This window comes from Pongo pygmaeus, chromosome 16 (genome assembly GCF_028885625.2).
Source record: "Pongo pygmaeus isolate AG05252 chromosome 16, NHGRI_mPonPyg2-v2.0_pri, whole genome shotgun sequence".
NCBI classification, from domain to species: Eukaryota; Metazoa; Chordata; class Mammalia; order Primates; family Hominidae; genus Pongo; species Pongo pygmaeus.
In genome coordinates this window covers 22,168,816-22,175,729 of record NC_072389.2, presented here as the reverse complement: position 1 = coordinate 22,175,729, position 6,914 = coordinate 22,168,816, and positions in this window count along the sequence as shown.

The following is a 6,914-nucleotide window of genomic DNA, read 5'->3' as shown; positions in this document are numbered from 1 at the left end:
ACACAGACGTGCGCACACACACACACGCACAACCATTCATGCACACACACAGAGTTATTGCATATGGATAATTTTAATTGTTGCTACTCTTTTCAACTGTCATTACCACCCTTGTGTCTTTTTCTTTATGACTAATTGCTCCCCACTGTTAGAATGGAATGAAATCTGATAATCAAAAGAGAAACTTCTTGAGGTTTCTCTCCTACGTTCCCCATATCCCTCAGCAAATTTCATCTTTGGTTTTTTTAAGCTAAGAAAAAAAAGATTAGAGAGCATCTCTGTCTCCTGACTGAAACAACATGCATTCATCATCGTTGCACAGTAAACATGTCGCATTGGTCCAGCCCCAAACATTGCTTATTTGTACAGCCTTGGCCTCTAGCAGTGGGTACAAACTAGGCCCAGGTATAGTTTTGTCCTGTGGATCTAAGTACTTCTGCTGCATTTTCAGAAATTCCAAAGTCTAAAATTGTCTAGCGAAAAGGAAAGACATGCAATCTAAGTCGTTATCTTCAGTAGATTGTCATTTCAGAATATACTAAAGCATGTGCAATGAGTTGTTCGTTAATATCAGGAACTGACAAAGTCTGGAAATGTGCCTAGAAATCAAAATCTATCATAACGCCATTATAAAATATATAAAATAAAGGATCAGGAAGTAACTGCTGCTACAATGAGAAAAATAAATGTCGTTTATGATTGTTTGCTAAGTCTATTTCTGAAATATTTTATGATTATAAAATGATTGACATGCAAATAATTCTCATGATTTTAGGGTAAAAGCTAAAAATTAAATTATATTTATATGACCTGAATCAAGACAGTGGAATAAAACAGTAAATATTCATGAATGTACACATGGAGAGAAATGTATTTTTTTGTTTCCTAAGATTTGACTGTGTTCCCTGAAAACCCAGTGGGTTGTTTTAAACTGGCAAGGAGGAATAATCCAGCTTGTTTACGATGTGGCAGCCCATATCAGCATCCTATTCCACGCAGTCCTTGAAAATCTTGAAAATGAACACATCAGCATTATCATTACCTAAATATACATCCTATGTGAATTTATACAGCTAGAATGTAAGATTAATATAAACAATTCAAAAGCATCCTTCCCTTCCTAGAAATTAATTTATATTACCCTCTTATATTCACATCTTCCATAGTATAGTAAAGGTGCCTTCTCACACTTTTCCCCCTATCTTGAGCTTCTGCCTTCCTTTGTTTTTAAGCTAAGTTACTCTCTATTTCCTGAAAATGCCTCCACTTCTAACACTGAGTCTTTACCCACGGAGACCCCAAACCCTTCATATATATTAAGTCATCAGTTTTCCTAACATCTGGATACTTCTTACTTCTCTAATCTCCTCAGTCTTCATTCCTTCTCAAGAACCCTACGTGGTTAAAATCTTGCTAGACTGAGTCAGGCATTCTCAAAAGGATGTTATTGTCCACAATGCGGTTACGATTGGCTCTTGAGGGGGAAAATATTCTTTAGAATTACAATAGTTTGGGCCGGGCGCGGTGGCTCACGCCTGTAATCCTAGCGCTTTGGGAGGCCGAGGCGGGCGAGTCACGAGGTCAGGAGATGGAGACCATCCTGGCTAACACGGTGAAATCCCATCTCTACTAAAAATACAAAAAATTAGCCGGTCGTGGTGGCGGGCACCTGTAGTCCCAGCTACTCGGGAGGCTGAGGCAGGAGAATGGCATGAACCTGGGAGGTGGAGCTTGCAGTGAGCGGAGATGGTGCCACTGCACTCCAGCCTGGGTGACAGATTGAGACTCTGTCTCAACAACAACAACAAAAATTACAACACTTTGGGTCTCTGCAGTTTAACACTATAGGACAAGATCTTCATTGTTAAAATTTAATTTCATGAGAGAATGGTGGTGATTTTGTAAAAGCATCTAAAAGGGATCCTGGTAGGGAGAGGAGTGATAATAAAAGAAGATTGGGAAACACTGGGCACAATCATCGTCCCAGTTGCCCTCAATATATTTGGAAAACTCTGTACCAATACACATGTTGTTGTATCTTGCCCGGACCCCAAATCTATGTTATCCAATGTGGATTTCTGGTTTCCAACATTGTTCCTTTATTGCCATAAACCAAGGAGTGATAACCATAAACCAAGAGCCTCCAATTTCATTCCTGTAACACTGAAGTTATTCCTTTCAAGTCTTCCCTATCATTTCTCAGAGTGTATGTTTTCCCTATCTTTCTTCCTCTTATTTTTCCCCGGCACAAGCAAATAAGTAGCTTTCTATTCTCTATTGAAAATATTGAGTATCTAAAATATGACATATATTTTAATATTCATTTTTATATAATACCTTATTTAACCATCACAACTCTACTGTGATATATACAGTTTGTTCTCCTTAAACAGCTGAGAAATATCCTCAGTGAAATGAAGTAAATAATCCAAGAACATACTGCTATATAATGTTAGAACTTGGACATATAGATCTTCAAACTTGAATATAGGTAGATAGATAGATACCTCTATAGACACATATCTCCACTATATGTATATGTATGTGTGTGTTTGTGTGTGTGTATATATATATATATATATAAAATATATATATAAAAAATATACATAAACTGATTCTATATAACTGATTCCAAAACTTTGCTCTTGAAATATACAGTTATGAGGCAATTACCTAATCTTATTTTTCTCCCCAATTTAGACAAATTGCTTTAATTTTGATTGAGATCTCTATGCTTTTGGATGTATGTGGCCTAACACATCTCAGGTAGGCAGCCTCCATAGCTCATCTATTCCCTCAGTAACTACGCTGCCGAAATCTTGAACTTCCAGACTTCTCCATCACAACCCAGAGCACACATACACACACAAAATGTATGCTTAGTCTCAGTCTATGTCCTATTCATGGAACAGCCTTTTATCCATTGTTGCTACCTAGAGCCTTCTGACATATTTGGGTCTTGAAGTTTGTCAGCTGGTTGACATACCACACCTCACTTCCCATGTCATTTAACACCTTCCCTTCCCAGGTAGCAAACTCCCTCTTGCTACTTCTTGCTTCTCTTATTATTAAAGAAATATATTGAATTATTTTATAGGATTTATAGTGAAATATTTGTATTTCCTATAATGTAAATACTGTGTACACTTTCCTTTCCATTTTTTAAAAATGCTAATATTGACAGTGGGTTCAAGTGTTAGCCTAATCTTCTGCAGCATTTCTCATAATTTTGGGCAGCCATTGATAATAATTTTTTGTGTCTACAATTTCATTCGTGGTGCAATATGTTGATACTACAATTCTATTAATCTTTTTTTCTTTATCAGCTGGAATTCTTAATTTAAAAAATATTTCATCAATTATTTAGTTGCAGTTGTATAAGAATATTAGGATGAATGCTAGAGTTCTTCCCTTTCTTTCTCAGTTTACAGAATGCATTGGTTACCTAGTATTCACCAAATGTGATTAAGGAATTTTTATTAAGTAAAAAAATTATCACTTTTTATCACTAATTAAGGTCAATCAATTTTTCAGTAACTTCCACTTGTTTTGCTACTAAAATTGCCTCATCCTAACAATAGAATCCTCTTCCAATTGTACCATGAGAGTTTTTGATATGAAGTTTTTGAAATCTTCGTTACATTTTTAGGATAATAAGTTGCTTCAGACCAATTCTGTACATTTTTTGCACCGTATCCAGATTTAATCATTTATTTGGGGTCCCTGATTTGTTTTAATGTAAAATGCTACATAAGAGGCTACACTCTGCTTACCAAGGTCATCAGTGTTACTGGGCTTGTCATTGTTTTTAGGCTTTTTAGAATATGAGGCTTGGAAACATATGAATGTAAAAGATAAAATATTTTATGTGTATAATATTTTTTATTGCCAAAGCCAAACTAACAAAATATTACCACCAATAAATGTACTATGGATATTGAAATAGTGATATTTAGTGGTGAGATTTTTTTTTCCTTTTGAACGAAGCACTTTTTTACCCACTCCTCCAAAGTCAATCTTTAAACCATTCATTTCCAACATGGGAAAAATTATATTTCTTTTTATTTATATGAGAGTGTTATGATGACACATTTATAAAAATGTGAAAATGTTTTAAAAATGAAAATGTTGCAGTCAGCTTTTAATTATCAGAAAGCAGCTTCTTCTTTGGTATATCCTACCTTTGAGAATTATTGAGGAAACTTCTAAATGATTTATTTTATTGGCAAAACTTTCTGAAAATGACACAGACGCAAAAATAAACAAAATCTTTAAACAGAGTTAGCAACCAAGGAGTGTGCATGACAACCAAAGTCAGCGCAATCCCTGCTGACATGTCCTTTGTCCAAACATGAAGGGAATAATTAAGGTGCATATTGATTTCATTGCAAAAAGCAGAATACTATTTTGTGCATCAGACTGCAGCATAAGACTCAGGACCTGTAAAGACCATGCAGAACAACGGGGCCATCTGTAGATGAATGTTTGATGACATTTTTGAAGCACCTGTGATGACATGGGTCATTCACCCAGACTCCAACTATCTCACACCCTCACTGGGGTTCAGCTGAGTAACTTTGAAGCAACCCAATGAAGAGCTATTATTGACATTTTCTAAAAATAAGACGTGAGAAAGGAAAGTTTCAACAAACGTCTTCCATTCATTTCAACTCAATAAACATTTTTGAAGGCTCACTAATGTGCACTGTCTTTGCTGCTCTATGCATCTCTCTCATCTATTAAATATTCATCCTGTTTCAGATTCCTGTCAGATCTATCCTTCATGCTGCTGATACAAGAATGTTTTTCAGACATACTCCTGGTAGGGTCACTTCTCCACCTAAAATCCCCAGGATAAAATTCAATAACTTCAGCAAGATATAAAATGTCATTAATGATTTGTTCCCTCCATCTCCTCTCATCATATCTCCTACTTATCCCCATGCCCCTGACATGCAAAGCTATATATATGTCTTCTGGTGTTATTCTCACCTGAGTCATTTGTGCAATGCTTACATTATAGCCTCTTCCTGAAATGGCCATTCTGTCTTAAATGGATTATATGCTAATTGGCTTTTTGATAACTCACACATTGCCTCTACACAGAGTCTTCCATGATTTTTCAAGCATGCTTAAATATCTGTGGGTTCTTTCTATTAGAATGTGAGTGATTAAAAGGCAGGAGGCCGGCTCATAAGTCTCTTTGTATAACCACCCCCTACTTCTGCAACAGTACTAGGTAAAATAAAATGTAAGAAAAAAAATAATGTTTTATTTAATTACTCAACCAACTCTACAATATATCGAACAGCTGCCATTCCATTAGAGTCCTGGGTATCTCAAAGACTTACTCAACATCTCCGTTTCAAGGGGATGTGAAAGAGAACATTTCTTAGTAGAAAGCTTTGTAATTATTTGAAAAGCAAACAAAGAAAATGAAGCACAAAATGGATTACATGGAGTAGTTTTATACTTGTCAGAAAGAAGATTGATTTCTGAATCTTCAGAGTGGCAGTTCATTATTTTATTGATTTCTAGTATAAGTGAGATATCCAAATATAAAAGCAAATAACAAAGGGATTCCATAAACAGATAAATATTATATTTGCATTGACAGTCTTCATTGTCTCATTGCTTTTGAGGGTGCCAAGACATAATCCAGGCTGTCTTCCTACTCAAGCCACTGGAAAAGCACTAGACCTGGAGATGTAGGTGACTCCCAAAGTGAAATAGCTGAATAATAGCAGAAACTGAAAACATCCCTCGGTTTCTGAACTATTAATCCACTGTGCATTTTACTAGAGTAAGGGCTATCAAATTATAAATAATATATATCACAGTAAAACACCTTCATTAAATATTTTGTTTCACAATAAAAAAATTCATTATTGACCAGCATTTAATTTTAGATTCAAAATTCATAAAAATATTAGGTTATACTTTTCTTTTTTGGATAGATATTTAATACCTATTTTTAATTTTTTCAAATTGAATTATGTTTTAGACCTTGTATGAACAGCTTTATAGTTATTTACAAGAGGTAGCCTATTTGATGGTCCAGTTAAGAAAGCTGCGTTTAACTTACAGCACTGAGTAAGGTTAGTATGTTACAAACAAAATTAATGAGGGGAGAATGGAGCAACCAACTTTTTATATAAGAAAATAGGATTATTTGAAGAGAAGTAAAAAATCAAATACAAATGATCAAAAATGTCACAATAAAGAAGATTTGAGACAGAAGAAAATGGAAATGAGAGACATTGTGATGTTCAATACTGCTTATAAATATTAAATAGAGAAGATACAAAAAATGATATTGATATATATACTATGGCCTGAATGTTTGTGCTCCCTCAAATTTCATATTAAGTGTAAATTAGGTCCTAAAACTCATATAGATATGGTATTAGGAGGTGAGGTCTTTGGGAGGTGAAAGAACCTCTTACGTAATTAGTGCACTTATAAAACAGGCCCAGGAAAGCTCCTTTGTTCCTTCCACCTCATGAGGACACAGGGAGAAGGCATTATCTGTGAGAAAATGGGCCCTCACCAGATGCTGCACATGCCTGCGCCTTGATTTTGGATTTCCCAGCTCCCAGGACTGTGAGAAATACATTTCTGTCGTTTATAAGCCACCCAGTCACCCAGCTGATGTATTTTGTTACAGCAGCTTGACTAGGCTGCAACAATCTGGTAAAAACATAAGAAATTATTTTATCTCTGAAGGAATTTTTTTTTTTTTTGAGACGGAGTCTCACTCTTTCACCCAGGCTGGAGTGCAGTGGCGAGATCTCGCCTCTCTGCAAGCTCCGCCCGCTGGGTTCACGCCATTCTCCTGCCTCAGCCTCCCGAGTAGCTGGGAATACAGGTGCCTGCCACTACCCCTGGCTAATTTTCTGAAGGGACAGACTTCC